Raw genomic sequence first — 24,932 nt, forward strand, 5'->3', positions numbered from 1 at the left:
AAAATCCTGTGATCCCGGGTCTATGCCTCACGTCCAATTTCTCGGGCCGTTTCCAATCAACCTGCCGAATTTCGGCCCATTCCGACACCATCGCGGTAAATGACAAAATTGCCCCTGGAGCAGTTTTGCGTTGTTAATATTCAGTCCAACACTTCTTCATCCTGACAAAATTAAAAGGAAAATTAATTATTCGGGGGCCTAAACGAAGGAATTTTGCAAAAGTCCAGAGATCCCGGGTCTGTGCCCCGAGTCCAATTTCTCGGGTCGTTTCCAATCAACCTGCCAAATTTCAACCCATTTCGACATCGTCGAGACAAATTACAAAATTGCCCGTGGTGCGGTTTTGCTTTGTTAATTTTCTGTCCAACACTTCTTCAACTTGACATAATTAATATGGAAATAAATTATTCGGAGGCCTAAACGAAGGAATTTCGCTAAAATCTCATGATCCTGGGTCTGTGCCCCAAGTCTAATTTCTCGAGCCGTTTCCAATCAACCTGCCAAATTTTAGCCCATTCCGACACCGTAGCGATAAATGACAAAATTGCGCCTGGTGCAGTATTGCATTGTTAATTTTCTGTCCAACACTTCTTCATTCTATCAAAATTAATACGTAAATTAATTATTCGGAGGCCTAAATGATGGAATTTGGCTAAGATCCCATGATCCTGGGTCTGTGCCCAGAGTCCAATTTCTCGGGCCGTTTCCAGTCAACCTATTGAATTTCGGCCCATTCCGACACCGTCGCGGTAAATGACAAAATTGCCCCTGGTGCGATTTTACGTGGTTAATTTTTTGTCCAACACTTCATCCTGACAAAATTAATACGAAAATTAATTATTCGGAGGCCTAAACGAAGGAATTTGGCTAAAATCCAGAGATCCTTGGGTTTGTGCCCCGAATCCAATTTCTCGGACCGTTTCCAATCAACGAGCCGAATTTCGCCCCATTCCGACACCGTAACGTCAAATGAAAAAATTGCACCTGGTGCGCTTTTGCGTTGTTAATTTTCCGTCCAACGCTTCTTCATCCTGACAAAATTAATATGAAAATTAAATATTCGGGGGCCTAAACGAAGGAATTTTGCAAAAATCCCAAGATACCGAGTCTGTGCCCCAAGTCCAATTTCTCGGGCCGTTTCCAATCAACCTGCCAAATTTCGGCCCATTTTGACACTGTCGCGACAAATAACAAAATTGCCCCTGGTGCGGTTTTGCTTCGTTAATTTTCTGTCCAACACTTCTTCAACCTGACATAATTAATATGGAAATTAACTATTCAGAGGCATAAACGAAGGAATTTTGCTAAAAGCCCATGATCCCGGGTCTGTGCCATGAATCCAATTTCTCGGGCCATTTCCAATCAACGAGCCGAATTTCGCCCCATTCCGACACCGTCGCGTCAAATGACAAAATTGCCCCTGGTGCGCTTTTGCGTTGTTAATTTTCCGTCCAACGCTTCTTCATCCTGACAAAATTAATATGAAAATTAAATATTCGGTGGCCTAAACGAAGGAATTTTGCAAAAATCCCAAGATACCGGGTCTGTGCCCCAAGTCCAATTTCTCGAGCCGTTTCCAATCAACCTGCCAAATTTCGGCCCATTTCGACACCGTCGCGGTGAATGTCAAAATTGCCCCCACGTGCAGTTTTGCGTTTTTAATTTTCTGTACAACACTTCTTCATCATGACAAAATTAATACGGAAATTAATTATTTAGAGGCCCAAACGAAGGAATTTGGCTAAAATCCTGTGATCCCAGATTTGTGCCCCGTGTCCAATTTCTCGGGCCGTTTCCAATCAACCTGCCAAATTTCTGCCCATTTCAACACTGTCATGACAAATTACAGAATTGCCCTGGTGCGGTTTTGCTTTGTTAATTTTCTATCCAACACAACTTCAACCTGACATAATTGATACGGAAATTAATTATTGGGAGGCCTAAACAAAGTAATTTGGATAAAATCCAGTGATCCCAGGTCTGTGCCCCGAGTCCAATTTCTCGAGCCGTTTCCAATCAACCTGCCAAATTTCGGCCCATTCCGACACCGTCGTGACAAGTGACAAAATTGACCCTGGTACGGTTTTGCGTTGTTAATTTTCTGTCCAACACTTCTTCAACCTGACATAATTAATACAAAAATTAACTATTCGAAGGCCTAAACGAAGGAATTTGGCAAAATCCCATGATCTCGGGTCTGTGCCACGAGTCTAATTTCTCGGGCCGTTTCCAATCAAGTTGCTAAATTTTAGTTCTTTCCGACACCGTCGCGACAAATGACAAAATTGCCCCTGATGCGGTTTTTCTTTGTTAATTTTCTGTCCAACACTTCTTCAACCTAACATAATTAATAAGGAAATTAATTTTTCTGAGGCCTAAATGAAGGAATTTGGCTAAAATCCCGTGATCCCGGGTCTGTGCAACGAGGCCAATTTCTCGGGCCGTTTCCAATCATTCTGTCGAATTTCGGCTAATTTCGACATCGTCCGATAAATGACAAAATTGCCCCTATGGGGGTTTTCCGTTGTTGATTTTCTGTCCAACACTTCTTCATCCTGACAAAATTAATACGAAAACTAATTATTCGCAGGCCTAAACGAAGGAATTTGGCTAAATTCCCGTGATCCCAGGTCCTTGCCCTGAGTCCAATTTTAGTGCCGTTTCCAATCAACCTGCCAAATTTTGGCCCATTCTGACACCGTCGCGACAAATGACAAAATTGCCCCTGGTGAAGTTTCGCGTTGTTAATTTTCTTTCCAACACTTCTTCATCCTGACAAAATTAATACAAAAATTAATTATTCGGAGGCCTAAACGAAGGAATTTGGCTATCATCCTGTTATCCCGGGTCTATGCCCCGAGTCCAATTTCTCGGGTCGTTTCCAATCAACCTGCCAAATTTCGGCACATTCTGACACCGTGGCTACAAATTTAAAAATTACCCCTGGTGTGATTTTTCTTTGTTAATTTTCTGTCCAACACTTCTTCAACCTGACATAATAAAGAAATTAATTATTCGGAGGCCTAAGCGAAGGAATTAGGCTAAAATCTCGTGATCCCAGGTTTGTCCCCCAAGTCCAATTTCTCGTGTCGTTTCCAGTCAAACTGCCAATTTCCGGACCATTTAGACACCGTCGCGACAAATTAAAAAATTGCCCTTGGTCCGATTTTTCTTTGTTAATTTTCTGTCCAACACTTCTTCAACATGACATAATTAATAAGGAAATTAATTAATCGGAGGCCTAAACGAAGGAATTTGGCTAAAATCCCGCGATCCCGGGTCTGTACCCCGAGTCCAATTTCTCGGGCTGTTTCCAATCAATCTGCCAAATTTCGGCCCATTCCGACGCTGTCGCGACAAATGACAAAATTGCCCTGGTGCAGTTTTGCATTGTTAATTTTCTGTCCAAGGCTTCTTCATCTTGACGAAATCAATACGAAAATTAATTTTTCGGAGGCCTAAACGAGGGAATTTGGCTAAAATCCCTTGATCTCAAATTTGTGCCTCGTGTCCAATTTCTCGGGCCATTTCCAATCAACTTGCCAAATTTCGGCCCATTCCGACACCGTCGCGACAAATGACAAAATTGCCCTGGTGCAGTTTTGCATTGTTAATTTTCTGTCCAAGGCTTCTTCATCTTGACGAAATCAATACGAAAATTAATTTTTCGGAGGCCTAAACAAGGGAATTTGGCTAAAATCCCTTGATCTCAAATTTGTGCCTCGTGTCCAATTTCTCGGGCCATTTCCAATCAACTTGCCAAATTTCGGCCCATTCCGACACCGTCGCGACAAATGACAAAATTGCCCCTGGTGCAGTTTTGCATTGTTAATTTTTTGTCCAAAACTTCTTCATCCTGACGAAATCAATACGAGAATTAATTTTTTGGAGGCCTAAATGAGGGAATTTGGCTAAAATCCCGTGATCTCGGGTCAAGGCTGTAATTTCTTAACGACCGCAATCTCTACTCCTGCTAATAGTTTAGCGCATTCTTTATTGTATGCTACAAATGAATATTTGCGACAAGAAATGAATCCTAATTTTAGGATGACTGACCCCTTTAATCCAGTTCATCTAATGTCTTTTTAGGGAGCTAGAGGTACAGTGTTTGAATCAATAGAGAACCTTTTCTTCTGTATGAATCGATCTTATTCCGAAACAAGAGCGAGTTCTTGATACTAATTAAATTAATCAATAGGACTAAGTCTCTTAGTGGGTTAGACTAAAGCTTGACTAAATTTGGACTTATTGTTTGTCTTTGTAACTAGAAAAGTCATTTCCCATACCGGATCAGGATTCCTTTTTTTTTTTTTGAACAACAAAGTTTGATTTTGGAAAAGCACCATCATTATGGGAATGTACACATGGTAGAAAAATTACGCCAATCCATTGAAATGAGTCCAATTTCTCTGGCTGTTTCCAATCAAACTTCCAAATTTCGGTCCATTTCGACACATTCGCGACAAATTACAAAATTGCCCCTGGTGTGATTTTACGTTGTTAATTTTCTGTCCAACCCTTCTTCAACTTGACATAATTAAAAAGGAAATTAATTATTCGGAGGCCTAAACGACGAAATTTGGCTAAAAACCAGTGATCCCGGGTCTGTGCCCTGAGTCCAATTTCTCGGGCCATTTCCAATCAACCTGCCAAATTTTAGCCCATTCCGACACCGTCGCGGCCAATAACAAAATTAACCCTGGTACGGTTTTACGTTGTTAATTTTGTGTCCAGCACTTCTTTACCCTAACATAATTAATACGAAAATTAATTATTCAGAGGCCTAAACGAAAGAATATGGCAAAATTCTACGATCCCGGGTCTATGCCACAAGTCCAGTTTCTCGGGCCGCTTTCAATCAAGTTGCCAAATTTCCGTCCATTCCGACACCGTCGCGACAAATGACAAAATTGCCCCTGGTGAGGTTTTGCGTTGTTAATTTTCGGTCCGACACTTCTTCATCCTAACAAAATTAATACGGAAATTAATTATTTGGAGGCCTAAACGAAGGAATTTGGCTAAAATCCAGTGATCCTGGGTCTGTGCCTCGAGTCCAATTTCTCGGGCCGTTTCCAATCAACCTGCCAAATTTCGGCCCATTTCGACACCGTCGCGACAAATGAAAAAATTGCCCCTGGTGTAGTTTTTGCGTTGTTAATTTTCTGTCCAACACTTCTTCAACCTGACATAATTAATATGGAAATTAATTATTTGGAGGCCTAAACGAAGGAATTTGGCTAAAATCCTGTGATCCTGGGTCTGTGCCCCAAGTCCAATTTCTCGGGCCGTTTCCAATCAACCTGCCAAATTTCGGCCCATTCTGACACCGTCGCGGTAAATGAAAAAATTGCCCCTGGTGCGGTTTTGCGTTGTTAATTTTCTGTCCTACACTTCTTCATCCTGACAAAATTAATACGAAAATAATTATTCGGAGGCCTAAACGAAGGAATTTGGCTAAAATCCCGTGATCCTAGATTTGTGCCCTATGTCTAATTTCTCGGGCCGTTTCCAATCAACCTGCCAAATTTCTGCCCATTTTGACACCGTTGCGACAAGTTACAGAATTGCCCTGGTGCGGTTTTGCTTTGCTAATTTTCTATCCAACACAACTTCAACCTGACATAATTGATACGGAAATTAATTATTGGAAGGCCTAAACAAAGTAATTTGGATAAAATCCAGTCATCCCGGGTCTGTGCCCCGAGTCCAATTTCTAGAGCCGTTTCCAATCAACCTACCAAATTTCGGCCCATTCTGACACCATCGTGACAAGTGACAAAATTGACCCTGGTACGGTTTTACGTTGTTAATTTTCTGTCCAACACTTCTTCAACCTGACATAATTAATACGAAAATTAACTATTCGGAGGCCTAAACGAAGGAATTTAGCAAAATCCCATGATCTCCGGTCTGTGCCACGAGTCTAATTTCTCGGGCCGTTTTCAATCAAGTTGCTAAATTTTAGTTCTTTCCGACACCGTCGCGACAAATGACAAAATTGCCGCTGGCGCGATTTTTCTTTGTTAATTTTCTGTCCAACACTTCTTCAACCTAACATAATTAATAAGGAAATAAATTTTTCGGAGGCCTAAACGAAGGAATTTGGCTAAAATCTAGGGATCCCGGGTCTATGCCCCGAGTCTAATTTCTCGGGCCATTTCCAATCAATCTGCCAAATTTCAGCCCATTCCGAAACTGTCGTCACAAATTACAAAATTGCCCGTGGTACAATTTTGCGTTGTTAATTTTCTATCCAACACTTCTTTATCCTGACCAAATGAATACAGAAATTAATTATTCTCAGGCCTAAACGAGGGAAGTTGGCTAAAATCCCGTGATCCTTGGTTCGTGCCCCGAGTCCAATTTCTCGGGCCGTTTCTAATCAACCTGCCAAGTTTCGGCCCATTCCAACACCCATCATGACAAATGACAAAATTTCCCCTGGTACAGTTTTGCGTTGTTAATTTTCTACCCAACACTTCTTCATCCTGAAAAAATTAGTACGGAAATTAATTATTCGGAGGTCTAAATGAAGGAATTCAGCTAAAATCCCGTGATCCTGGGTCTGTGCCCCGAGTCCAATTTCTCGGGCCGTTTCCAATCATTCTGCCGAATTTCGGCCAATTCCGACACCGTCCGACAAATGACAAAATTGCCCCTATGCGGTTTTGCGTTGTTGATTTTCTGTCCAACACTTCTTCATCCTGACAAAATTAATACGAAAATTAATTATTCGTAGGCCTAAACGAAGGAATGGCTAAATTCCCGTGATCCCAGGTCCTTGCCCCGAGTCCAATTTTAGTGCCGTTTCCAATCAACCTGCCAAATTTCGGCCCATTCCGACACCTTCGCGACAAATGACAAAATTGCCCTTGGTGCAGTTTTGCGTTGTTAATTTTATTTCCAACACTTCTTCGTCCTGACAAAATTAATATGAAAATTAATTATTCGGAGGCCTAAACGAAGGAATTTGGCTATCATCCTGTGATCCTGGGTCTGTGCCTCGAGTCCAATTTCTGGGGCCGTTTCCAATCAACCTGCCGAATTTTGGCACATTCCGACACCGTGGCTACAAATTTAAAAATTATCCCTGGTGCGATTTTTCTTTCTTAATTTTCTGTCCAACACTTCTTCAACCTGACATAATTAATAAAGAAATTAATTATTCGGAGGCCTAAGTGAAGGAATTTGGCTAAAATCTCATTATCCTGGGTTTGTCCTCCGAGTCCAATTTCTCGTGTCGTTTCCAATCAACCTGCCAATTTCCGGACCATTCCGATACCGTCGCGACAAATTAAAAGATTGCCCCTGGTCCGATTTTTCTTTGTTAATTTTCTGTCCAACACTTCTTCAACATGACATAATTAATAAGGAAATTAATTAATCGGAGGCCTAAACGAAGGAATTTGGCTAAAATCCCATGATCCTGGGTCTGTACCCCGAGTCCAATTTCTCGGGCCGTTTCCAATCAATCTGCCAAATTTTGGCCCATTCCGACGCTGTCGCGACAAATGACAAAATTGCCCTGGTGCAGTTTTGCGTTGTTAATTTTCTGTCCAAGATTTCTTCATCTTGACGAAATCAATACGAGAATTAATTTTTCGGAGGCCTAAACGAGGGAATTTGGCTAAAATCCTGTGATCTCGGGTCTATGCCCCGAGATAAATTTCTCGGGTTGTTTCCAATCAACCTTCCAAATTTCGGCCCATTCCGACGCCGTCGCGACAAATTACAAAATTGCCCCAGGTGCGGTTTTGCTTTGTTAATTTTCTATTCAATCCTTCTTCAACCCGACATAATTAATACGAAAATTAATTATTTGGAGGCCTAAACGAAGGAATTTGGCTAAAATATCGTGATCTCGGGCTAGTGCCCCGAGTTCAATTTCTCGGGCCGTTTCATATCAACCTGCCAAATTTCAACCCATTCCGACACCAGCGCAGTAAATGACAAAATTGACCCTGGTACGGTTTTGCGTTGTTAATATTCTGTCCAACACTTCTTCAACTTAACGTAATTAATACGGAAATTAATTATTCGGAGGCCTAATCGAAATCGAAAGAATTTGGCTAAAATCCCGTGACCCCGGGTCTGTGCCTCAAGCCCAATTTCTCGTGCCGTTTCCAATCAACCTGCCAATTTTCGGACCATTCCGACACCGTCGCGACAAATTAAAAAATTACCTCTCGTACGATTTTTCTTTGTTAATTTCGACCAATTTCTACACCGTCTGACAAATGACAAAATTGCCCCTCTGTAGTTTTGCGTTTTTAATTTTCTGTCCAACATTTCTTCATCCTGACAAAAGTAATACGGAATTAATTATTCGCAGGCCTAAATGAAGGAATTTGGAAAAAATCAAGTGATCCTGGGTCCTTGCCCTGAGTCCAATTTCTAGGGCCGTTTCCAATCAATCTGCCAAATTTCGGCCCATTGTGACACCGTCGCAACAAATGACAAAATTGCCCCTGGTGCGGTTTTGCATTGTTAATTTTCTTTTCAACACTTCTTAGTCCGGACAAAATTAATACGGAAATTAATTATTCGGAGGCCTATACGAAGGAATTTGGCTAAAATCCCATGATCCCGAGTCTGTGCCCCGAGTCCTATTTCTCGGGCCGTTTCCAATCAACCTGCCAAATTTTGGCCCATTTCGACACCGTTGCGACAAATTGCAAGATTGTCCCTGGTGCGGTTTTCCTTTGTTAATTTTCTTTCCAATACTTCTTCGACTTGACGTAATTAATAAGGAAATTAATTATTTGGAGGCCTAATCGAAAGAATTTGGCTAAATCCTGTGATCCCGGGTCTGTGCCCCGAGTCCAATTTCTCAAGCCGTTTCCAATCAACCTGCCAAATTTTGCCCCATTCTGACACCGTCGCGACCAATGACAAAATTGCCCCTGGTGCGGTTTTGCTTTATTAATTTTCTTTCCAATACTCCTTCAACTTGACGTAATTAATACGAAAATTAATTATTCGGAGGCCTAATCGAAAGAATTTGTCTAAAACCCGTGATCCCTAGTCTGTGCCCCGAGTCCAATTTCTCGGGCCGTTTCCAATCAACCTGCTAAATTTCGACCCATTCCAACACCATTGTCGTAGTAAATGACAAAATTACCCATGGTGCGGCTTTGCTTTGTTAATTTTCAGTCCAACACTTCTTCATCCTGACAAAATTAACACGAAAATTAATTATTCGGAGGCCTAAATGAAGGAATTTGGCTAACGTCCCGTAATCCCGAATTTGTGCCCCGTGTCTAATTTCTCGAGCCGTTTCCAATCAACCTGCCAAATTTCGGCCCATTTCAAAACTGTCGCGACAAATTACAAAATTGACCGAGTGCGGTTTTGCTTTGTTAATTTTCTATCCAACACTTCTTCAACCTGATGTAATTAATACGAAAATTAATTATTCGGAGGCCTAAACGAAGGAATTTGGCTAAAATCTCGTGATCCCAAGTCTGTGCCACAAGTCCAATTTCTCGAGCCTTTTCCAATCAACCTGCCAAATTTCGGCCCATTTCGACATCGTCGCGACAAATGACAAAGTTGACCCTAGTACGATTTTGCGTTGTTAATTTTCTGTCTAACACTTCTTCAACCTGACATTATTAATACAAAAATTAATTATTCGGAGGCCTAAACGAAGGAATTTGGCAAAATTCCGTGATCCCAGGTCTGTGCCACAAGTCCAATTTCTCGGGCCGTTTCCAATCAAGTTGCCAAATTTCGGCCCATTCCGACACCGCTGCGACAAATGACAAAATTGCCCCTGGTGTGGTTTTGCGTTGTTAATTTTTTGTCCAACACTTCTTCAACCTGACAAAATTAATACGGAAATTAATTATTCAGAGGCCTAAACGAAGAAATTTGGGTAAAATGCCGTGATCCCAGGTCTGTGTTCCAAGTCCAATTTCTCGGGCCTTTTCAAATCAAGCCGCCAAACTTCAGCCCATTCCGACACCGTCGTAACAAATGAAAAAGTTACCCCTGGTGCGGTTTTGTGTTGTTAATTTTCTATCCAACGCTTCTTCAACCTGACATAATTAATATGGAAATTAATTATTCGGAGCTCTAAACGAAGGAAATTCGCTAAAATCTCGTGATCCCCGGTCTGTGCCCCAAGTCCAATTTCTCGGGCCGTTTCCAATCAACCCGCCAAATTTCGGCCCATTTCGACACTGTCGCGGTAAATGACAAAATTACCTCTGGTGTGGTTTTCTTTGTTGATTTTATGTCCAACATTTCTTCTTCCTGACAAAATTAATACCGAAATTAGTCATTCAGAGGCCTAAACGCAGGAATTTGGCTAAAATCCCGTGATCTCGAGTCTGTGCCCCGAGTCCAATTTCTCGGGCCTTTTCCAATCAACCTGCCAAACTTTGGCCCCATTCCGACACCGTCGCGACCAATAACAAAATTGACCCTGGTACGGTTTTGAGTTGTTAATTTTCTGTTTAAGACTTCTTGATCCTGACGAAATTAATAGCAAAATTAATTATTCGGAGGCCTAAACGAGGGAATTTGGCTAAAATCTCATGATCTCGGGTTTATGCCCCGAGACCAATTTCTCGGGTTGTTTCCAATCAACCTTCCAAATTTCGGCTCATTCCGACGCCGTCGCGACAAATTACAAAATTGCCCCTCGTGCGGTTTTGCTTTGTTAATTTTTTGTCCAACCCTTCTTCAACCTAACATAATTAATACGGAAATAAATTATTTGGAGGCCTAAACGAAGGAATTTGGCTAAAATCTCGTGATCCCGGGTCTGTGCCCCGAGTTCAATTTCTCGGCCGTTTCATATCAACCTGCCAAATTTCGACCCATTCCGACACCATCGCAGTAAATGACAAAATTGACCCTGGTACGGTTTTGCGTTGTTAATATTCTATCCAACACTTCTTCAACCTAACGTAATTAATACGGAGATTAATTATTCGGAGGCCTAATCGAAAGAATTTGGCTAAAATCCCGTGATCCAGGGTCTGTGCCTCAAGCCCAATTTCTCGTGCCGTTTCCAATCAACCTGCCAATTTTCGGACCATTCCGACACCGTCGCGACAAATTAAAAAATTTCCTCTCGTACGATTTTTCTATGTTAATTTCGGCCAATTTCTACACCGTCCGACAAATGACAAAATTACCCCTGTGCGGTTTTGCGTTTTTAATTTTCTGTCCAACATTTCTTCATCCTGACAAAAGTAATACGAAATTAATTATTCGCAGGCCTAAACGAAGGAATTTGGCAAAAAATCCCATGATCTCGGGTCCTTGCCCTAAGTCCAATTTCTAGGGCTGTTTCCAATCAACCTGCAAAATTTCGGCCCATTTCGACACCGTCGCGACAAATGACAAAATTGCCCCTGGTGCGATTTTGCGTTGTTAATTTTCTTTTCAACACTTCTTAGTCCGGACAAAATTAATACGAAAACTAATTATTCGGAGGCCTATATGAAAGAATTTGGCTAAAATCCCATGATCCCGAGTCTATGCCCCGAGTCCTATTTCTCGAGCCGTTTCCAATCGACTTGCCAAATTTCGGCCCATTCCGACACCGTCGCGAGAAATGGCTAAATTGCCCCTGGTGCGATTTTTCTTTGTTTATTTTCTATCCAACACTTCTTCAACCTAACATAATTAATAAGGAAAATAATTATTCGGAGGCCTAAACGAAGGAATTTCGCTAAAATCATGTGATCCCGGGTTTCTACCCGAGTCCAATTTCTCGGGCCGTTTCTAATCAACCTGCCAAATTTTGGCCCATTCCGACACCGTCGCGACAAATGACAAAACAGCTCCTGGTGCGGTTTTGCGTTGTTAATTTTCTGTCCAACACTTCTTCATCCTGACAAAATTAATACAGAAATTAATTATTCGCAGGCCTAAACAAAGAAATTTGGCTAAAATTCCGTGATCTTGAGTCCGTGCCCCAAGTCCGATTTCTCAAGCCGTTTCCCATCAACCTGGCAAATTTCGACCCATTCAGACATCGTCGCTACAAATACATAATTGCCCATGGTACGGTTTTTCTTTGTTAATTTTCTGTCCAATACTTCTTCAACCTGACATAATTAATAAGGAAATTAATTATTCGGAGGCCTAAACGAGGGAATTTGGCTAAAATCCCGTGATCTCGGGTCTATGCCCCGAGTCCAAATTCTCGGGCCGTTTCCAATCAACCTACCAAATTTTGAACAATTCCTACACCGTCGCAGTAAATGACAAAATTGCCCCTGGGGCGCTTTTGCGTTGTTAATTTTCTGTCGAACACTTTTTCATCCTGACAAAATTAATACGGAAATTAATTATTCGGAGGCCTAAATGAAGGAATTTGGCTAAAGTCTTGTGATCCCGAATTTGTGCCCCGTGTCCAATTTCTCAAACCATTTACAATAAACCTGCCAAATTTCGGCCCATTTCGACACTGTCATGACAAATTACAAATTGCCTTGGGTGCGGTTTTGCTATGTTAATTTTCTGTCCAACACTTCTTCAACCTGACATACTTAATACAAAAATTATTTATTCAGAGGCCTAAACAAAGGAATTTGGCTAAAATCCCGTGATCCTGGGTCTGTGCCACAAGTCTAATTTCTCGGGCCTCTTCCAATCAACGCGCCAAATTTCGGCCCTTTCCGAACCCATCGTGACCAATGAGAAAATTGACCATGGTACGGTTTTACGTTTTTAATTTTCTGTCCAACACTTCTTCAACCAGACATAATTAATACGAACATTAATTATTCGGAGGCCTAAACGAAGGAATTTGACAAAATTCCATGATCCCGAGTCTGTGCCACGAGTCCAACTTCTCGGGCCATTTCCAATCAAGTTGCCAAATTTTGGCTCATTCTGACACCGTCGCGACAAATCACAAAATTGCCCCTGGTGAGGTTTTGCATTGTTAATTTTCGGTCCAACACTTCTTCAACCTGGCAAAATTAATACGAAAATTAATTATTCGGAGGCCTAAACAAAGGAATTTGGCTAAAATCTCATGATCCCAGTTCTGAGCCCCAAGTCCAATTTCTCTGGCCGTTTCCAATCAACCTGCTAAATTTCAGCCCATTCTGACACCGTCGCAGCAAATGAAAAAATTGCCCCTGTGTGGTTTAGTGTTGTAAATTTTCTGTCCAACACTTCTTCAACCTGACATAATTAATATGGAAATTAATTATTCGGAGGCCTAAACGAAGGAATTTCGCTAAAATCTCGTGATCCCGGGTCTGTGACCCAAGTCCGATTTCTCGGCCCGTTTCCAATCAACCTGCCAAATTTCGGCCCATGCTGACACTGTCGAGGTAAATGACAAAATCGTCCCTAGTCTAGTGTTGTGTTGTTAATTTTCTGTCCAACACTTCTTCATCCTGACAAAATTAATACGGAAATTAATTATTTGGAGGCCTAAACGAAGGAATTTGGCTAAAATTTCGTGATCTCGAATTTGTGCCTCGTGTCCAATTTCCCGGGCTGTTTCCAATGAACCTACCAAATTTTGGCCCACTCCGACACCGTTGCGAGAAATGACAAAATTGCCCCTAGTGCGGTTTTTCTTTGTTAATTTTATGTCCAACACTTCTTCAACCTGACATAATTAATGAGAAAAATAATTATTCGGAGGCCTAAACGAAGGAATTTGGATGAAATCCCGTGATCCAGGGTCTCTGCCCCGAGTCCAACTTCTTGGGTCGTTACCAATCAACCTGCGAAATTTCGGCCCATTCCGACACCGTCGCGACAAATGACAAAATTGGCACTGGTGCGGTTTTGCGTTGTTAATTTTCTGTCCAACACTTCTTCATCCTGACAAAATTAATACGGATATTAATTATTCGAAGGCCTAAACGAAGGAATTTGGCTAAAATCCCGTGATCCTGAGTCCGTGCCCCAAGTCCAATTTCTCGAGCCATTTCAAATCAACCTGGCAAATTTCGGCCCATTCCGACGTCGTCACTACAAATGGCATAATTGCCCCTGGTGCGGCTTTGCGTTGTTAATTTTCTGTACAACACTTTTTCATCCTGACAAAATTAATAAGGAAATTAATTATTCGGAGGCCAAAACGAAGGAATTTGGCTAAAATCCCGTAATCCCTGGTCTGTGTCCCAAGTCCAATTTCTCGGGCCATTTCCGTTTCCAATCAACCTGCCAAATTTTGGCCCATTCCGACACCGTCGCGACCAATGACCAAATTGCCCCTGATGCGGTTTTGCGTTGTTAATTTTCTGTCCAACACTTCTTCGTCCTGACAAAATTAATATGTAAATTAATTATTCGGAGGCTAAAACGAAGAAATTTGGCTAAAATACCGTGATCCCGGGTCTGTGCCCCGAGTCCAATTTCTCGGGCCGTTTTCAATCAACCTGCCAAATTTCAGCCCATTCCGACACTGTTTCGACAAATTACAAAATTACCCTTGGTGTGGTTTTGTTTTGTTAATTTTCTGTCCAACACTTCTTATACCTGACGCAATTAATACGGAAATTAATTATTCGGAGGCCTAAACGAAGGAATTTGGCTGAATCCTGTGATCCCGAGTCTGTGCCCAGAGTCCAATTTCTCAGGACATTTCCATTCAACCTACCAAATTTCGGCCCATTCCGACGCCGTCGCGATAATTTACAAAATTGCCCCTGGTGCACTTTTTCTTTGTTAATTTTCTGTCCAACACCTCTTCAACCTGACATAATGAATGAGGAAATTAATTATTCGGAGGCCTAAACGAAGGAATTTGGCTAAAATCCCGTGATCCCGGGTTTGTACCCCGAGTTCAATTTCTCAGGCCGTTTCCAATCAACCTGCCAAATTTCGGCCCAATTCGACACCGTCGCGACAAATGACAAAATGGCCCTTAGTGCGATTTCGCGTTGTTAATTTTATGTCCAACACTTCTTCATCCTGACAAAATTATTACGAAAATTAATTATTCGTAGGCCTAAACGAAGGAATTTGGCTAAATTACCGTGATCCCGGTTCCATGACCCGAGTCCAATTTCTCGGGCCGTTTCCAATCAACCTGCCAAATTTCGGCCCATTTCGACACCGTCGCGATAAATGACAAAATTGCCCATGGTGCGGCTTTGCGTTGTTAATTTTCGGTCCAACACTTCTTCATCCTGACAAAATTAATGTGGAAATTAATTATTCGAATGCCTAAATGAAGGAATTTGGAAAAAATCCCGTGATCCCAAATTTGTGACCTGTGTCCAATTTCTCGGGCCGTTTCCAATCAACTTGCCAAATATCGGCCCATTCCGACATCGTCGCGACGGATGACAAAATCACCCCCGGTGCGATTTTGCGTTGTTAATTTCAGTCCAACACTTCTTCATCCTGATGAAATTAATACGAAAATTAATTATTCGGAGGCCTAAACGAGGGAATTTTGCTAAAATCCCGTGATCTTGGATTTGTGCCCTGTGTCCAATTTCCCGGGCCGTTTTCAATCAACCTTCCAAATTTTGACCCAATCCGACACCGTAGCGACAAATTACAAAATTGCCCCTAGTGCGGTTTTGCTTTGTTAATTTTCTGTCTAACCCTTCTTCAACCTGACACAATTGATACAGAAATTAATTATTCGGAGGCTTAAACGAAGGAATTTGGCTAAAATCCCGTGATCCCGAGTCTGTGCCCCGAGTCCAATTTCTCGGGCCGTTTCCAATCAACCTGCCAAATTTTGGCCCATTCCGACACCGTTGAGGTAAATGACAAAATTGCCCCTGGTGCGGTATTGCGTTGTTAATTTTCTGTCCAACAGTTCTTCATCCTGACAAAATTAATTATTCGGAGGCCGAAACGAAGGAATTTGGCTAAAATCTTGTGATCCCGAGTCTGTGCCCCGATTCCAATTTCTCCGGCCATTTCCAATCAACCTACCAAATTTCGGCCCATTCTGATACTGTCGCATCAAATGACAAAATTGCCCTTGGTGTGCTTTTGTGTTTTTAATTTTATATTCAACACTTCTTCATCCTGACAAAATTAATATGAAAATTAATTATTCGGAGGCCTAAACGAAGGAATTTGGCAAAAATCCCGAGATCCCGAGTTTGTGCCCCGAGTCCAATTTCTTGGGCCGTTTCCAATCAACCTGCCAAATTTCGGTCCATTCTGACACTGACCGACAAATGAAAAAAATTGCCCCTGGTGCGGTTTTGCATTGTTAATTTTCTGTCCAACACATTTTTATCCTAATAAAATTAATACGAAAATTAGTTATTCGCTGGCCTAAACGAAGGAATTTGGCTAAAATCCCGTTATTCCGGGCCCGTGCCCCGAGTCCTATTTCTCAGGCCGTTTCCAATTGGCCCGCCAAATTTCGGCCCATTCCGACACCGTCGCGACAAATGACAAAATTGCCCCTGGTGTGGTTTTACATTGTTAATTTTCGGTCCAACACTTCTTTGTCCTGACAAAATTAATACGAAAATTCATTATTCGAAGGCCTAAACGAAGGAATTTGGCTGAAATCCCGTAATCCACGGTCTGTGCCCCGAGTCCAATTTCTCGGGCCGTTTCCAATCAACCGGCCAAATTTCTGCCCATTCCGACACCATTGCGACAAATTACAAAATTGCCCCCGGTGCGGTTTTGCTTTGTTAATTTTCTGTCCAACACTTCTTCAACCTGACGTAATTAATACGGAAATTAATTATTTGGAGGCCTAAACGAAGGAATTTGGCTAAATCGTGTGATCCCGGGTCTGTGCCCCGAGTCCAATTTCTCGGGCTGTTTCCAATCAACCTGCCAAATTTCGGCCCATTCCAACATCGTCGCTACAAGTGACATAATTGCCCCAGGTGCGGCTTTGCGTTGTTAATTTTCTGTCCAACACTCTTTCATCCTGACAAAATTAATTCGAAAATTAATTATTCGGAGGCCAAAATGAAGGAATTCGGCTAAAATCCCGTGATCCCGAGTCTATGCCCCGAGTCCAATTTCTCGGGCCGTTTCCAATCAACCTGCCAAATTTTGGCCAATTTCAACACCGTCACGACCAATGATCAAATTGCCCCTGGTGCGATTTTACGTTGTTAATTTTCTATCCAACACTTCTTCGTCCTAACAAAATTAATACGGAAATTAATTATTCAGAGGCCTAAGCGAAGGAATTTACCTAAAATCCCAAGTCTGTGCCCCGAGTCCAATTTCTCGAGCCGTTTCCAATCAACCTGCCAAATTTCAGCCCATTCCAACATCGTTTCGACAAATTACAAAATTGCCCCTGGTGCGGTCTTACTTTGTTAATTTTCTGTCCAACACTTCTTAAACCTGACGCAATTAATACGAAATTAATTATTCCGAGGCCTAAACGAAGGAACTTGGCTGAATCCCGTGATCCCGGGTCTGTGCCCCGAGTCCAATTTCTCAGGACGTTTCCATTCAACCTGCCAAATTTCGGCATATTCCGACGTCGTCGCGATAATTTACGAAATTGCCCTTGGTGCGCTTTTTCTTTGTTAATTTTCTGTCCAACAATTCTCCAACCTGACATAATTAATAAGGAAATTAATTATTCAGAGGCCTAAACGAAGGAATTTGGCTAAAATCCTGTGATCCCGGGTCCGTGCCCCGAGTCTAATTTCTCAGGCCGTTTCCAATCAACTTGCCAAATTTCGGCCCATTCCGACACCGTCGCGACAAATGACAAAATTGCCCCTGGTGTGATTTTACGTTGTTAATTTTCTGTCCAACACTTCTTCATCCTGACAAAATTATTATGGAAATTAATTATTCGGAGGCTTAAACGAAGGAATTTGGCTGAAATCCTGTGATCCCGGGTCTCTGCCCCGAGTCCAATTTCTTTAGTCATTACCAATCAACCTTCCAAATTTAGGCCCATTCCGACACCGTCGAGACAAACGACAAAATTGCCCCTGGTGTGATTTTGCGTTGCTAATTTTCTGTCCAACACTTCTTCATCCTGACACAATTATTACGGAAATTAATTATTCGCAGGCCTAAACGAAGGAATTTGGCTAAATTCCCGTGATCCCGGTTCCATGACCCGGGTCCAATTTCTTGTGCCGTTTCCAATCAACCTGCCAAATTTCTGCCCATCCCGACACCGTCGCAATAAATAACAAAATTGCCCATGGTGCGGCTTTGCATTGTTAATTTTCGGTCCAACACATCTTCATCCTGACAAAATTATTACAGAAATTAATTATTCGCAGGCTAAACGAAGGAATTTGGCTAAATTCCCGTGATCCTGTTCCATGACCCGAGTCTAATTTCTCGGGCCATTTCCAATCAACCTGCCAAATTTCGGCCCATTTCGACACCGTCGCGATAAATGACAAAATTGCCCATAGTGCGGCTTTGCGTTGTTAATTTTCGGTCCCACACTTCTTCATCCTGACAAAATTAATATGGAAATTAATTATTTGAATGCCTAAACGAAGGACTTTGGAAAAAATCCCGTGATCCCAAATTTGTGACTTGTGTCCAATTTCTCGGGCCGTTTCCAATCAACTTACCAAATATCGGCCCATTCCGACATCGTCGCGACAGATGACAAAATCGCCCCCGGTGCGATTTTGCGTTGTTAATTTTCAGTCCAACACTTCTTCATCTTGACGAAATTAATACGAAAATTAATTATTCGGAGGCCCTAGCGAGGGAATTTGTCTAAAATCCCGTGATCTCGAGTTTGTACCCTGAGTCCAATTTCTCGGGCTGTTTCCAATCAACCTTCCAAATTTCGACCCAATTCGACACCGTCGCGACAAATTACAAAATTGCCCCTAGTCCGATTTTGCTTCGTTAATTTTCTGTCCAACACTTCTTCAACCTAACATAATTAATATGGAAATTAATTATTCGGAGGCCTAAACGAAAGAATTTTGCTAAAATCCCGTGATCCCGGGTCTGTGCCCCAAGTCCAATTTCTCGGTCCGTTTCCAATCAACCTGCTAAATTTTGACCCATTCCGACACCGTCGCGACAAATGACAAAATTGCCCCTGGTATGGTTTTACGTTGTTAATTTTCTATCCAACACTTCTTTATCCTTACAAAATTAATACGGAATACGATAATTAATTATTCGGAGGCCTAAACGAAGGAATTTGGCAAAATTCCGTGATCTCGGGTCTGTGCCCCGAGTCCAATTTCTCGGGCCGTTTCCAATCAACCTGCTAAATTTCGGCCCATTCCGACACCGTTGCAACCAATGACAAAATTGACCATGGTACGGTTTTGCGTTGTTAATTTTCTGTCCAATACTTCTTCATCCTGACAAATTTAATACGAAAATTAATTATTTGGAGGCCTAAATGAAGGAATTCGGCTAAAATCTCGTGATCCCGGGTCTGTGCGCCGAGTCCAATTTCTTGGGCCGTTTCCAATCAACCTGCTAAATTTCGGCCCATACTGACACCGTCGCGACAAATGATAAAATTGCCCCTGATTCGGTTTTGTGTTGTTAATTTTCTATCCAACACTTCTTCAACCTGACATAATTATATTGAAATTAATTATTCGGTGGCCTAAACGAAGGAATTTCGCTAAAATCCCGTGATCCTCGGTCTGTGCCCCAAGTCTAATTTCTTGAGCCGTTTCCAATCAACCCGCCAAATTTTGGTCCATTCCGACACCGTCGCGGTAAATGATAAAATTGCCCCTGGTGCAGTTTTACGTTGTTAATTTTCTGTCCTACACTTCTTCATCCTGACAAAATTGATGCGAAAATTAACTACTCAGAGGCCTAAACGAAGGAATTTGGTTAAAATCTCGTGATCTCAGATTTGTGCCCCGTGTCCAATTTCTCGGGTCGTTTCCAATCACCCTGTCGAATTTCGGCCCATTTCGACACCGTCTCGACAAATTACAGAATTGCCCTGGTGCGGTTTTGCTTTGGTAATTTTCTATCCAACACTACTTCAAACAGACGTAATTAATACGAAATTTAATTATTCGGAGGCGTAAACGAAGTAACTTGGCTAAAATCCCGTGATCCCGGATCTATGCCCCGAGTCCAATTTCTCGAGCTGTTTCCAATCAACCTACCAAATTTCGGACCATTCCGACACCATCGTGACAAGTGACAAAATTGTCCCTGGAATGGTTTTGCGTTGCTAATTTTCTGTCCAGCACTTCTTGAACCTGATATAATTAATATGAAAATTAATTATTCGGAGGCCTAAATGAAGGAATTTGGCAAAATCCCATGATCCCGAGTCTATACCACGAGTCTAATTTCTCGGGCCATTTCCAATCAAGTTGCCAAATTTCAGCTCATTTTGACACCGTCGCGACAAATGACAAAATTGCCCCTGATACGGTTTTTCTTTGTTAATTTTCTGTCCAACACTTTTTCAACCTAACATAATTAATATGTAAATTAATTATTCGGAGGCCTAAACGAAGGAATTTGGCTAAAATCCAATGATCCTGGGTCTGTGCCCCGAGTCTAATTTCTCGGATCGTTTCCAATCAAGTTGCCAAATTTCGGCCCATTCGAACATCGTCGCGACAAATGAAAAAATTGCCCCTGGTGAGGTTTTGCGTTGTTAATTTTCTATCCAACACTTCTTCATCCTGACAAAATGAATACGGAAATTAACTGTTCGGAGCCCTAAACGAAGGAATTTGGCTAAAATCACGTGATCCCCTCTATGCCCCGAGTCCAATTTCTCATGCCTTCTCCAATCAACATGCCAAATTTTGGCCCATTACGATATCGTCGCGATCAATGACCAAATTGACTCTGGTACGGTTTTGCATTGTTAATTTTCTGTCCAACACTTCTTCAACCTGACATAATTAATATGAAAATTAATTTTTTGGAGGCCTAAATGAAGGAATTTGGCCAAATCCCGTGATCCCGGGTCTGTGCCCCGAGTCCAATTTCTCAGGCCGTTTCCAATCAACCTGCGAAATTTCGGCCCATTCCGACACCGTCGCGAAAAATTTAAAAGTTACCCCTGGTGCGATTTTTCTTTGTTAATTTTCTGTCCAACACTTCTTCAACCTGACATAATTAATAACGAAATTAATTATTCGAAGGCCTAAACGAAGGAATTTCGCTAAAATCCCATGATCCTGGGTTCGTGACCCAAGTCTTATTTCTCTGGCCGTTTCCAATCAACCTGCTAAATTTCGGCCCATTCCGACACCATCGCGATAAATGACAAAATTGCCCCTGGTGCGGTTTTGTGTTGTTAATTTTCAGTCCATCACTTCTTCATCCTGACAAAATTAATACGGAAATTAATTATTCGAAGGCCTAAAAGAAGGAATTTAGAAAAAATCTCGTGATCCCGAATTTGTGCCCCGTGTCCAATTTCTCGGGCCGTTTCCAATCAACCTTCCAAATTTCGGCCCATTCCGACACCGTCGCGATAAATGACAAAATTTTCGCTGCTGCGGTTTTTCTTTGTTAATTTTGTGTCCAACACTTCTTCAACCTGACATAATTAATACAAAAATTAATTATTTGGAGGCCTAAACGAAGGAATTTGACTAAAATCCCATGATCCCGGGTCCGTGCCCCGAGTCCAATTTTTCGGGCTATTTCCAATCAATCGGCTAAATTTCGGCCCATTCCGACACCGTCGCGACAAATGACAAAATTGCCCTAGGTGCAGTTTACCCAACACTTCTTCATCCTGAAAAAATTAATACGAAAATTAATTATTTGGAGGCCTAAACGAAGGAATTTGGCTAAATCCTGTGGTCTCGGGTCTTTGCCTCGAGTCCAATTTTCGGGTCGTTTCCAATCAACCTGCCAAATTTTGGCCCATTCTAAAACCGTTGCGACAAACGACAAAATTGCACCAGGTGCGGTTTTGGAGTTTCAATTTTCTTTCCAACACTTCTTCAACCTGACATAATTAATGAGGAAATTAATTATTCGGAGGCCTAAACGAAGGAATTTGGTTAAAATCTCGTGATCCTTGGTCTGTGCCTCGAGACCAATTTCTCGGGCCGTTTCCAATCAACCTGACAAATTTCAGCCCATTCCGACACCGTCGTGACAAATGACAAAATTGCGCCTGATGCGACTTTGCGTTGTTAATTTTCTGTCCAACACCTTTTCAACCTGACATAATTAATACGAAAATTAATTATTCAGAGGCCTAAACGATGGAATTTGGCTAAAATCTGGTGATCCCGGGTCTATGCCCCGAGTCCAATTTCTCAGGCTGTTTCCAATCAACCTGCCAAATTTCGACCCTTTCCGACACCGTCGCGACAAATGAAAAAATTGCCCCAAGTACAATTTTTCATTGTTAATTTTCTATCCAACACTTCTTCAACCTAACATAATTAATAAGGAATATAATTATTCGAAGACCTAAACGAAGGAATTTGGCTGAAATCCCATGACCCCGGGTCTGTTCCCCGAGTCCAAATTCTCGGGCCATTTCCAATCAAGTTGCCAAATTTCGGCCCATTCCAACACCATCGCGACAAATGACAAAATTTCCCCAGATGCGGTTTTGCGTTGTTAATTTTCTATCCATCACTTCTTAAACCTGACATAATTAATACAAAAATAAATTATTCGGAGGCCTAAACGAAGGAATTTAGCTAAATACCGTGATCCTGGGTATGTGCCCTGAGTCCAATTTCTTGGACCGTTTCCAATCAAGTAGCCAAATTTCGGCCAATTCCGACACCATCGCGACAAATGACAAAATTGCCCCTGGTCCGATTTTGCTTTATTAATTTTCTGTCCAACACTTCTTCAACCGGACATAATTAATAAGGAAATTAATTATTCGGAGGCCTAAACAAAGGAATTTGGCTAAAATCCCGTGATCCTAGGTCTATGCCCCGATTCCAATTTCTCGGGCCGTTTCCAATCAACCTGCCAAATTTTGGCCCATTCCGACACCATCGCAACAAATGACAAAATTGCCCCTGGTGCGGTTTTGCGTTGTTAATTTTTTGTCCAACACTTCTTCATCCTAACATAATTAATACGAAAATTAATTATTTGGAGGCTTGAACGGAGGAATTTGGCTAAAATCCCGGATCCCGGGTCCGTGCCCCGAGTCCAATTCATCAGGCGATTTCCAATCAACTTACCAAATTTCGGCCCATTCCGACACCGTCACGACAAATGACAAAATTACCCTTGGTGTGGTTTTACGTAGTTAATTTTTTGTACAACACTTCTTCAACCTGGCATAATTAATAAGGAAATTAATTATTCGGAGGCCAAAACAAAGGAATTTGGCTAAATCGGGTGATCCCGGGTCTGTGCCCCGAGTCCAATTTCTCAGGTCGTTTCCAAACAATATGCCAAATTTCGGCCCATTCCGAAACCGTCACGACAAATGACAAAATTGCCCCAAGTACTAATTTTCATTGTTAATTTTCTATCCAACACTTCTTCAACCTAACATAATTAATAAGGAAATTAATTATTTGGAGGCCTAAACGATGGAATTGGGCTAAAGGCCCGTAATCTTGAGTCTATGCCCCGAGTTCAATTTCTCGGGTCGTTTCCAATGAACCTGTCAAATTTCGGCCCATTCCGACGCCGTCGCAAGAAATGACAAAATTGTCCCTGGTGCGATTTTTCTTTGTTAATTTTCTTTTCAACACTTCTTCAACCTGGCATAATTAATAAGGAAATTAATTATTCAGAGTCCTAAACGAAGGAATTTGGCTAAAATCCCGTGATCTCGGGTCTTTGCCCCGAGTCCAATTTCTTGGGCCGTTTCCAATCAACCTGCTAAATTTCTGCCCATTTCGACACCATCACGACAAATGACAAAATTGCACCTGGCGTGATTTTTCTTTGTTAATTTTCTGTCCAACACTTTTTCAACCTGACATAATTAAGAAGGAAATTAATTATTCGAAGGCCTAAACGAAGGAATTGGGACAAAATCCCGTGATCTCGAGTCTGTGCCCCGAGTTCAATTTCTTGGGCCGTTTCCAATCAACCTGCCAAATTTCGGCCCATTCCGACACCGTCGCGAAAAATGACAAAATTGCCCCTGGTGCGATTTTTCTTTGTTAATTTTCTGTTCAACACTTCTTCAACCTGACATAATTAATAAGGAAATTAATTAATCGGAAGCCTAAATGATGGAATCTGTCTAAAATCCCGTGATCTCGGGTCTAAGCCCCGAGTCCAATTTCTCGGGCCGTTTCCAATCAACCTGCCAAATTTTGGCTCATTCCGACACCGTCGCGACAAATGACAAAATTGTCCCAAGTACTATTTTTCATTGTTAATTTTCTGTCCAATACTTCTTCAACCTAACATAATTAATAAGGAAATTAATTATTTGAAGGTCTAAACGAAGGAATTGGGCTAAAATCCCGTGATCTCGAGTCTGTGCCCCGAGTTCAATTTCTCAGGCCGTTTCCAATGAACCTGTCAAATTTCGGCCAATTTCGACGTCGTCGCGAGAAATGACAAAATTTCCCTAGGTGCGGTTTTTCTTTGTTAATTTTCTGTCCAACACTTCTTCAACCTGGCATAATTAATAAGGAAATTAATTATTCGGAGGCCTAAACGAAGGAATTTGGCTAAAATCCCGTGATCCTTGGTTTGTGCCTCGAGACCAAATTTTGGCTCAATCTGACACCGTCGCGACAAATGACAAAGTTGTCCCTGGCGAGGTTTTACGTTGTTAATTTTCTATCCAACACTTCTTCATCCTGACAAAATTAATACGAAAATTAATTATTCGGAGGCCTAAACGAAGGAATTTGGCTAAAATCCCGTGATCCCGGGTCTGGATCAAAAGTCCAATTTCTCGGGCCGTTTCCAATCAACCTGCCAAATTTCAGCCCATTCTGACACCGTCGCGACAAATGACAAAATTGCCCCTGGTGCTGTTTTTCTTTGTTAACTTCCTATCCAACACTTCTTTAACCTTACATATTTAATACGAAAATTAATTATTTGGAGGCCTAAACGAAGCAATTTGGCTAAATCTCGTGATCCTGGGTCTGTGC

This window comes from Olea europaea, unplaced genomic scaffold, assembly GCF_002742605.1.
Source record: "Olea europaea var. sylvestris unplaced genomic scaffold, O_europaea_v1 scaffold196, whole genome shotgun sequence".
NCBI classification, from domain to species: Eukaryota; Viridiplantae; Streptophyta; class Magnoliopsida; order Lamiales; family Oleaceae; genus Olea; species Olea europaea.